The sequence below is a fragment of the Calonectris borealis genome, chromosome 6, assembly GCF_964195595.1.
Source record: "Calonectris borealis chromosome 6, bCalBor7.hap1.2, whole genome shotgun sequence".
Taxonomy (NCBI): Eukaryota; Metazoa; Chordata; class Aves; order Procellariiformes; family Procellariidae; genus Calonectris; species Calonectris borealis.
Genome location: NC_134317.1, coordinates 24,951,434 through 24,961,639, shown reverse-complemented (window position 1 = coordinate 24,961,639; position 10,206 = coordinate 24,951,434). Strand labels below are relative to the sequence as shown.

General features: G+C 40.4%; 1 protein-coding gene across 5 annotated transcripts in view; it reads left to right on the top strand.

Moving 5' to 3' along the window:
* The first annotated feature begins 263 nt into the window (after positions 1-263).
* Positions 264-10,206, top strand: part of ATF2 (activating transcription factor 2) — a 52,995-nt gene continuing 43,052 nt past the window's right edge. For 2 of the 5 annotated variants that reach the window (XM_075153292.1, XM_075153289.1), the window contains exons 1-2: positions 301-376; positions 9,999-10,067. The gene's annotated coding sequence lies outside the window, so the exon portion shown is untranslated. Of the gene's footprint in view, positions 377-408; positions 653-4,088; positions 4,123-9,998; positions 10,068-10,206 lie in introns of those variants that run through there. The other 3 variants (XM_075153287.1, XM_075153291.1, XM_075153288.1) reach the window with 3 other exon arrangements.

The window sequence follows — 10,206 nt, the reverse complement described above, 5'->3', positions numbered from 1 at the left end:
ACCGGGTAGCAGTGTAACGCGGCTAACGAAGCTCCGAGGCGGAGAGCTGCCGTGAGCAGCGTACGCGGGTCACTCGGGGAGCGGCGCCTCGGTCGCCCATCCGCGCGCGGACCGAGCAGCCCCTGCTTAGCTACAGCCGCGCTTTGGCCCCGCTCGGCCACACCCAGGCACTCGGCGCTTCCGGCCACACCGTCCCCAACCGCCCCGCCGACATCGCCCAATCAGCGGCGCGCGGCGTCCTCCGCCCCGCCCCTCCCTGCCACGTGACCCGCGCCTCCCCACTGCCCACGGAGATGTCAGCTGAGCTATCGCGAGAAGTGACGGAAGCCTGTAGGGGACCCGGCCTTTAATGTGCGGTTCGGCCCGCGTTCCCGGGGTGAGTTTGTAAACACGAGCGCGGCCCGGCCCGGCCCGGCGGCGGCTCCTCCCTCCGCGCTGCGGCGGCGCCCGGGCGGGCGAGCGCACCGGGGGCGGAGGGGAGGGAGCGGCCCCGCTCGGCAGTAGGCGGGGGATACCCGGGAGGCAGTAACATGGCGCCGCCGCTCCTCTCCACGGCAGCCCCCTCCCCCACCGCGGCCTGCGGCTCCCGCCGCCCCTAGAGCCGGGGCGGGGCGGCCCGGCCGGCGCCGCGGAGACCGTTACCCGCCCGGAGGTAGGGGTCCTGGCGGGCGCCCCGAGGCGGCGGGGCGGGGCGGGGAGGCGAGTGGGTGAAGCGGGCTGCAGCTCCCCGCGCCCCGCATCCGGAAGCGGGCTGCCCCGCGGGGGCATCGCCGGTACCTGCCCCGGGCCCGGCCCGCGGCGGGGGCGGGGGGTGAGAGGCAGGGGAAGGGCGGGAGGAGCGGGACACCCAGGCCCGGCCTGTCGCCTCAGCTCAGCTCCAAGGAGGCCTCTCCCTGCATCCATCTTCTGCTCTGAAAGGAGCTCTTGGCCCGTACCCGGCGCTGGTGCGGAGGGTGCCGAGAGGGGTACTGGGAGTACCGAGCACCGAGAGGAGTGCTGGGTGGGAGAGTAGGAACAGCTTTTCTGCACCAGAGGGAGGTGTTGGCCTGCCTGGGATCTGGCCATGGATGCGGACCTTCTGGACCAGTTGCCCCATTGACTTTGCCAGTTGCTGGGCATTATGCCTCTCGAGTTGTCTTAATAAAAGGTCTCTGAAGCTTTCACGTGAAAAAACACATCACAGACCCTCGAGCAACAGTGGCTGCACAATGTTTTAGGCACAAATGTTTTATGCCACAATGCAACTTGATGTTTGGAGTTAGGGGATATGTGTGCTGCCATGTTGCTTCTGCAGTCTTATTCATTCTACAGTCTTTTTGCATCTGTATTCTTGGAGTGAGATCCATGAGTATGTTTCCATGTCCCATCCATGCACTCTGTGTCACTCATTTGCTTTTCATTATGTTGCTTTTTTCCCAGAGATGTTTATCTTCAAATAGTGATACTGTGTCTTAGAATGCAGAATGAGAATTTCTAATAAATTGCACTAGAATGAGAAATTCTAATAAAGCTGGAAATTCTGAATCATCTGCCACTTCCCAAATAGTGACCCTGAATACGGGCAAAGTGGATTTTCTTTTCCACCTTTTGAAATAATATTTTTGTTTTCTTCTTGTCATATTCTACTCATGGCAGTAAATGTCATGTCCCAAGCTCTTGCTGAGTGTAAAGCTAGATAGAGTTAATAAAAACGAATGTTCCTGAAGTTAAGGTCATAGTACTGCTAGGTCTATGTTGGATGCTACATTCAGCACTAGCCGATAGGATGAGGAGGACCCTTCCTTGTGGTCCTAGTCTTCCATAAGTGTTCAGACGTGATTTCTGTAGCCTTCCACTGAAACATAAGTTGCTGTCTATTAATGGGCATCCAGTTGCAGGCATAATTTCAGAGGGACAAACTATAGTCAAGAATTCTCTTAGTGTTTATGATTCTGCATTCCAGAATCAAAATCAGAATGTTGTCTTACTAAAAAACAAAAGAGTAACTTTGTCAGGGGCTGCTTGTTATATAATGCATCAAAAGAAATGCGAAATAATAAAAAAAGCCTTAATGTGTACATGGTGTGAAGCAGCATCTAACATAAGGTGCTTTCAGGTCTTAAGTTTGATCATACATAATTTTATAAATAATTTTGGGCTTCATGCTACTTCTGTTTTGTGACAAAGTGTTGAGCAGCCTGAAATATGGTATTCTTTTGAATCTTTTTTAATTAAATTTTGGGTGTATCTAGTGCCTAAAACTCCATTTCTGTCATCAGCTATTCTTTTTTTTCCTTCCACTATTAATTAGTTTAAACTTACAAATGCACACTTTTAGCTCCGAGAAGCTTTAATAACTTTAAAAGTTTATATGTTATTGCTAATCTCAACATTTTTTTATGTTTTCTTAAAAATAATCTTGAATTTCTGTATAAAAATAATGCATTAACTGTTTTCAAAGGAGCAGACATGATTCAATACTATTAACTTCTTTTTTGGAATAATGAATAGATTTCAAGTTATTATTGTCCTCCTGCGTAACTTAACTACATTTGTTTCAGATCAATAATGTGCACTCTACGGAGGCATTGGATATAGTTAGTGATAGGAATATGAGTTAGTATTTAATAATTATGCAATATATATTTTTTTCAAGTTTATGCTATACCATTTCCAGTTTTGTTCTGTGTCAGTTTCAGTTCAGCCTGAGAACTTTTCCATTAGCTTCAGCTCAGATAGGAGCTTCTCTTCAGTAAGTTATTCCAAGCAATATAGTGTGTTTCCCTTTCTAGGTAACTGCCAATGATCATTTATATTATTGCTTACAGGAAAGAAAAAGATCATTCTGTTTTAATGAGCAATGGGAGTTCTGTAGTGGGATATTTATGACATACTTAGAGATTTTTTTAAATTAAATTCCTAATTATTGTATTCATTTTTATACTTCCGGGATGCAATCTGAAAAAATGTAAAAATGAAGTAACTTTTTGTTAAGCTTTCTTTTTTTAATTTGTTGAAAGGAATGTAGCAAAAGGAGATTGGATTTCTGATGTTTGTTAGGTTGATGGGCAATATTGAGATGTTCAAACCTAGATAAATGAGCTGGGGAAGGTAAGTCCTAACTTCTCTCTAAGCAAATTGTGAAAAGATCGGTGGAGTATTAACCCCTGTATATTTCTTCTCTGAGGTTCATTGGCCTTTCACTTATCTACAAGAGTTCTATTCACACAGCGTGAATTTCCAGTAAGTCAAAGAAAGATCAAGGTGCCTCTGAAAAATATTTAAGCCAGGGGATTGACTTAGGGGGTGCCATATTCAGCCAACAGGAAGCGTTAGACCTGAGGACCTTTCTTTATTCCATTAGTGCTCTCTGTTTACCAGAAATGTGCCTTCAGATACGAAAAGCCTGCTCTTTCAGCAAAACTGAAGTAACTTAATTGCTTTGTTTCTGTACATGTGACTATCTGTCCAACTGACTTTCTTGTTCTTTTTTGAACTTGTTAAGTCAATTGTCCTCACTTCTTGCATCTTTTCTTCTTGTCCAGAGGCTCTCTCCTTTATAGAATCTTAGACAAACCATGGAAGGTGTGGAATTAACTTTAGATATCAGTTCCAGGCCGTTAACTAATAACATCAGCAAAAAGTGCCCAATATTTGACTTTTTTTAAAGAAAAAATCTGAGCATTATGCTACGGCATTACATTCTTCCTTATTCTTCCCCAGAACTCTCTGAAACAGAACATGTGTCCTCTAGGAAATAGCACAACCATTCTATTAAGCAGTGAAGTGTGAAGAAGGAGCTCCCGTTTCCCTGTTTGCCACTTTTTGAGGTTTACAACCTTTAAATATTCTGGACTATGGCTTATAGTTTTCTTGCAGAATCTACTGAGCTAATTTCTGGTGATCCCACTTTCTTTATTAGGAGGAATGTTTTTATTTTTCAAATTTTTTCTCCTCCATTCTCTTCATTATTCAGTTTTATTTTTTAGGAATGCTAAATTCTGTAGCATTACACAAATACAGTGAGTCAGAACACTTTTGAAAGTGGACTGTAAGGTCAAGTATTAATTACACCACTTTTGCTTCACCTTTCTTCTTTTGCTTTATAGGAAACTGAAAAAATAGCTGTTCCAGTCCCTCCAGGTGAGTGGAGCAATGATTTTTTCCTTTAAAATACGAATTTTGATTTTATTTATTTATGTTACTACTTATTAAGTGATGTATTCTACATAGTAACTTCTGATTTTTACTGAAAGCAAAACTTGCAAGTCTGCCTCTATAGAAAATCGTGGAAATAAAGATAGGCTCAAATGTAGGAGGTGATTAAAATTTATTCTGTGCAATGCTGTATGCAAGTATTGAAAGTATAAAAGGTGCCCTGTTCATTTTGATTTGCGTTGATTTGTTTGGTTGCATGAGAAAGCCATCCCTTTTAATTTTGAAGTGTTCAAATTTGGAAAACAAAAATAGCTCCTTTTTTTTTCCCCCTCATCTAAAGAAGCATGTCTGTTAAAATTCTTGTATGGAGCCAAGCAAAACACTAATTTCAGCTCTTCAGGTCACCATTAAGAGAATGCTGTTCTTTACTGTGGCAAATATATTCGGTCCACTTTACTTTGAAAAAGTATGCACCTCAAGTGGAACTCTTAAAGTTGATAAAACTTGGAAAAATTTTGACCTTGCCCTTTTATGCTTCAGTTTCCTATTATAAAATGAAGAAGCTTTAAAGTAAAATCTTAAAAATCTTATACTACCTACAGCAATTACACACTATGATGAGATCTACAGAAAGGCTTACTAAGAGTTAATAATACTATATACAGTAAGGGTTTGTATCTTGCAGTAAAAAGGGGCACAATCCCAGATCAAATGTAAAGAATAAAAGGAAATGTTGAATAGACATGATCGGTCTTGAGGAAATGCAAACATCCGTAGGAAAATACATTACTGATGCCGTAACTTAAACACGTTGTAATGTATAGACCCAGGGGAGACTTGATGCTGATGGAATACTATAACTCTGATTTGTCTCAATTGCCTAATACAGTTTTTGTCCAACTTTCATTTTTTTCAAACCAGAATGTACAGATGTTTCTTGAGTTGGAGCCACATGCGAGTGGTCAGTCTAGCTGCAAAACTTGGGTTTGCATCACATGTGAGCAGTAGTAGATAAATCAGCTACAGTAGCTGGCAGGCTGTCAGATTGCCCTCTATGGACTGTCCAGTTTAGGCGGGTGACACACTTGTGAGAATCTCTTCTTGCTTGCTGGCCAGTAGAGGAATGCTGACATTTAAAAGTTTTAAGGTTTTTCTGTTTTTTTGGGTTTGGTTTTTTTTGGTATGTTTATAGTTGTCTGTCTTTTCTGTGTTCAGTTCAGGCTGTTTTCTTCCATGGTGTTTGTGTCAGCCCTGATGTTACAGGAGGGCCTATATTGCTACAGTATTTAGAATAAGTAATCACAGGGTAAGACTGCACAGCCCATGAGCAGGTTAGTGCATAGAGGTCTTTTGGCATACAGCATGCTTTATACAGATAAAGCGTTCAGAGGCTTTAGCTACAAGTCTGATGAATCTTTACTAGGTATGTGTGAAGAATGATTTTTCTCAGCAAATTTGGAGAGGTTTTTGCAAGGATTATCAACATGTATACGTTTTTAAACAGCTATTTAAATGTTTAACAGAAAAAAAAAATTGAAAATAGGTGTCAGTTGTGTTTTCCATGCTCCTGTATGTAGGGAATTACGAGAAAACAGAAGGACCTTTAACTGTAAAATAACCCAACAAGACATTGCTTAAGTCAGTGTATGATTCTATTCTTTTACAAATTGTCTACAGGAAGGTATTTTAGAAGCAAGCCTCTGAGTACGTAGTAATAGTTTCCAGAAAGTGTACCTAAGATGTTTAATTAAAGTCTTATAAAAATATACAAATAATTGTTGAAGCTATTTTTGTAGCACATTAGTGTGATGTTTTATAGAAACATCTTTATTTTTTAAATAAGCACACTGTCCTAAATATTAGTAAATTGCTTGTAAACCTGTTTTTATTTCTCTGTATTATATATATTTTAAACATGTATATATACTTATTTATATGTTTTACTGTACTGTTTGCTTTCCAAAAGTGATAAAAGAGGCTTATGACATTTTAAATAGGGGTGATCTGAAAGTATTTTACCTTTGCATTGAAAGTATGGAGCAAACACCAAAAAAGTGAATTACTTTCTGATTTAAGTACCACTGCCGAGATTATTTCATGGTTTTCCCATGTTCGGCTCTGATCCTGTTTCTCAGTGTAACTCAGAAGAATTCTATGTACGGGTGTCTTTATGCTACTGAAAGGAATTTAGGGTTGGAAGGCTTACAGAAGAAAGTTGCAGTTCAGTGGACTCAGTAAGAATCATTTCACTGAACTGTTCAGTTTATCTGAAGAGATAAGTTAAGGCTGGAGTTTCACATTCAGATTGGATTTCTTCAGGAACCATCTTTTTTCTATGGGACAAAGTGTTTGCTGTTGCCTGGGTAACAATCCAAGGTGGCTATAATTCATCTCTAGCGATTGGGTTAGCAGTTTACGTACTTTATTGCTCATTTGGTTGGGTGAGTAACGTTTTTGTCAAGATGGCGTTTAAGTTGCTATTTTGGTTGTCAGGGGAAGAGTATTTTCTAAGTTATTCTTTCTTACTGTAATATTCTCTCTTAGAGCAGTCAGTCTCCAATAGCCTTTTGAAATCAGAGTGGCAATCACAAACTTCTTTTCTGAAAATTTGCCTTCTGTGTGTTAGTCTTGTTATTCCTGTCAGGCAACAAACAATCCAGAAAGAAAAGAGGAGGCAAAGGATGGGGTTAGTTTGTTTGTTTGTTTTCCCTAGCAGCAACAGTTTTAGGTGTTGGGCTGTAAAGTTAACCACACTAAGTCTTCTAAAGCTGTCAGAACATTACCCAAGTTTGGATTGTGTTTTGCTGTTGTTCACCTCTGTTTCTAGCTATGACGTCTTTATGGTATACTTCAAATTTCAGAGTTATCTTGGCTTGCTCAGAATTTCATCCACTCAAATTTTGAATATCTCCAAGGATGGAGATTCTGCAGCCCCACTGGGCAACCTGTTCCAGTGTTCAGCTGCCCTCTCTGTGTGATGATTTTTTTTTTTGTTAATTTTTTCCCTTCCCTCCCCTTCTACTTGCTCTTAACCTCCTTGGTGTGACTTGTGAATGTTGCATCTCATCCTTTTGTTTTACACTACCCAGAGTCTGGATCTGTCTTCTCTATAACAATACATTAGGTAGTGCAAGACAGCAAGTAGATCCTTCCTTAGCCTTCCTTCTCCATGCTGAACAAACTTTGCTTCCTGATACCTCTCTTGTATGTAATAGCCCAGCCTCCTAACTATTTTGGTGGGGCCCATGCTGGTTTCTGTCCAGTTGAGGGGGCTCAAAACTAGGCACAGAACTCCAGCTGTAGCCTCATGAGTGCCAGATAAAGGAGAATAATCACTTCCCTTCATCTGGTGCCTACGCTCTTGCTAATTCAGCCCAGTAGGCTGTTAGCTTTCAATGCTGCAAGCGGTGTGATGCTGAATCGTGTTCAGTTTGTTGTCCACGGCAGTTACACATTCTGCCCCAAAGCTTCTTGACAGCCACTTGGCCCTCAGTCTGCGTTGTAGCATGGATTTATTTTGTTCTAGGTGTAAACTGCATTTGTCTTTGTAATAGGTAAATACAACCCTTACTGATTTGGCTATGCTAACAAATGTGAGCCCTTTGTTTTCCCATCCTGTCAGATCCAGTTTCTGTTTAGATTTATAACGTCCAGGGTCTTGCTGGAATGCATGAGTGAACTTCTTTTCTCTTTTAAGTGCAAAAATTTCAGTGCTTCAAGATCCTTTTCTTTTCCTCAGATGTTAGCTGGAATCTCTTTACAAAGCATTACCTCACAAAATTCCTTGTGGCCTGCAGTCAAATAATATTACAAAGATCAGGAAATGAATTTATCTCCAACTTTTTTCCAGTAAATTTGCCAGGAGGATGACACTTTTTTTTCTTTTTCACAAGGAGTGATTTTTAGTTTATAAATCAGGCATTCAAAATTCACAGGCTTCACAAACCAAAACATGGAACCAGATAACAACTTCATATGCAAATACATGTTTTGGTAATATTCCTTTAAAAGAGAAAATGAGCAGACTTGAAAAATTGATCTTTACAGCTTACGACCTAAGAAAAATACTAACAGTGTGGATGGAGTAGATTTTATGGCTGATACTATGCACTTGTCAAAGACTGACAACACGCTATAGTAAGAGTGGAAAAAATGCCCTACATGCACTTTTGTTAATCAAAATCTTCGTCCTTCGGATAAAAAAAAAAAACAGAGTTGTTTCTTACACCTTCAGACATTTCTGATACGGATATAACTCTTCTGTTCATAATATATATCCATATGTGCGTATTGTAGCCATATATAACTACATGGTGCCCCATGATCAAGATTTAGCAAAGCAAATTCCTTCTGAGATCTAAAGGAGACTGACTCTCTCAGTTTTGAACCTGCATTTAAAAAAATCTGACTGTTGCATAGCTGACTAAGGATAAGCTCATGGGATAGCTTTTAAGTGTCTGTTGAAGTTGTGGATAATGTAAGGATGTAATCCTAAAGCTTCATTGATAAGGGCCTTATTTTTTACCCTGAAGCCTTAGTCATGAGTATTCAAACTTGCCCATAACCTTGTTAATACTCTTTATCGGTGACAGTACCAAGTTCATAATTGGAACAGTTCAAGAAATATTTCATCCCTTCAGAAACTTGAGACAGGTTATGAACTCTTTGCAAAGAACAGCAGAACAATCTCCATCCCTGATTTGCTTTGGCATCCGTTCTTTGGGACATGAATGTTTCCTTGAGTTGTCAGTGCCAAACACTCTAAATCTGGCAGCCATTCATCTCCTTGGCTTGTGATCTCAGCTCAGTATCCTCATTCTGTTGAATGTATATATTTAGAAGTGACACTCTGGAATCTTCTCCACCCCATGTTTTGCTTCTTTGCTATTCGGTGCCCATGACCAAAGACACTGGGATCTCCTTCTTCTTGAAGTAATATCCAAAAAGTCTATATAGTAGTTTTTTACTGTACAGGTGCAGGCAAACGGATCAGGTAACGTGTTCCCTACAGATCTCTGAGGTGTTAAGTCTTAAATGATTTGCGTACACTTACTTGATGTGTCTTGTGTCTAGTGCTAAATGGTGTACCAGAAGTATAGATTCTTAGGATGGTTAGACAGTTTCAGAAGCCTTGCAACTTTTCATGACCAGCCTGTTGGGGGAGAGATGCATTTATTCTGCTTACGATCTTTAATCATAAAGACATCTTTATTCATCTTTATTTGCTTCATCAAGCTAAGCAGTGTTCAGAACTAACATTGTTAGCTCTCTATACAAATACTCATATTTAAAGATGAATGTATTTCCTCCAGGGTAAAACCACAGATGGGTTGAGAGTGCTTGTCATCTCCTGGCTAATTAGCTAATTTGGTACATTCATTCCTCCCCCTCTCCCTGCCTGCCCTGTTATTTGACCTTAAAATGAGGTAACTTTAGTGTTGAGATTAGTTACTCATCACTATTGGGTTTAGTGATATGACAACGAAATCTTGATTTTATGTTTGTTGGACCAGAACTTTATTGTTTTTTGTCATCAATGTCACAGCATCCACATACTAGTTTTATGCATTGGCCAGCACAGGTTGGCTCAATCCTGTCTGTGTCCCTCTTTCTCTTCCTGAAGCAGAGTGATGCTGCCTTGTGATGTTTGTTCTGTGCTTGCAGGATGAAAGAGCAGAAGCATCTCTTTCTGTCTGAGAGAAGGCTTAATTAGTTAGAGGATGTGTTGAAGTAAACCATTTCTTTGAAAAACTGTTGTGTTTCATGGGTGAATAGTGGGCATTATATCATTTATCTTTTCAAAATCCTGTGTTATTACATGTTTAAAATGCATAGTAATTAATATATTCTTTCAATTACAGTTCATTGCCATGAAAAGGAGGATATGATAGTTTGTCCTATGAAACAGGTTTATATGTGAAATCTGGCAGGTATGTGTGTTAGTATGTGTGGTGAGTATGCAAAACAGCACAAAATATAATTAATATCTGTTACTTCTTTCTTAAACATTTTTTAGCCTGTTGGTAATTCAGTTGTATAGCTGAAACATTACTAAAGTACATGTTTTTG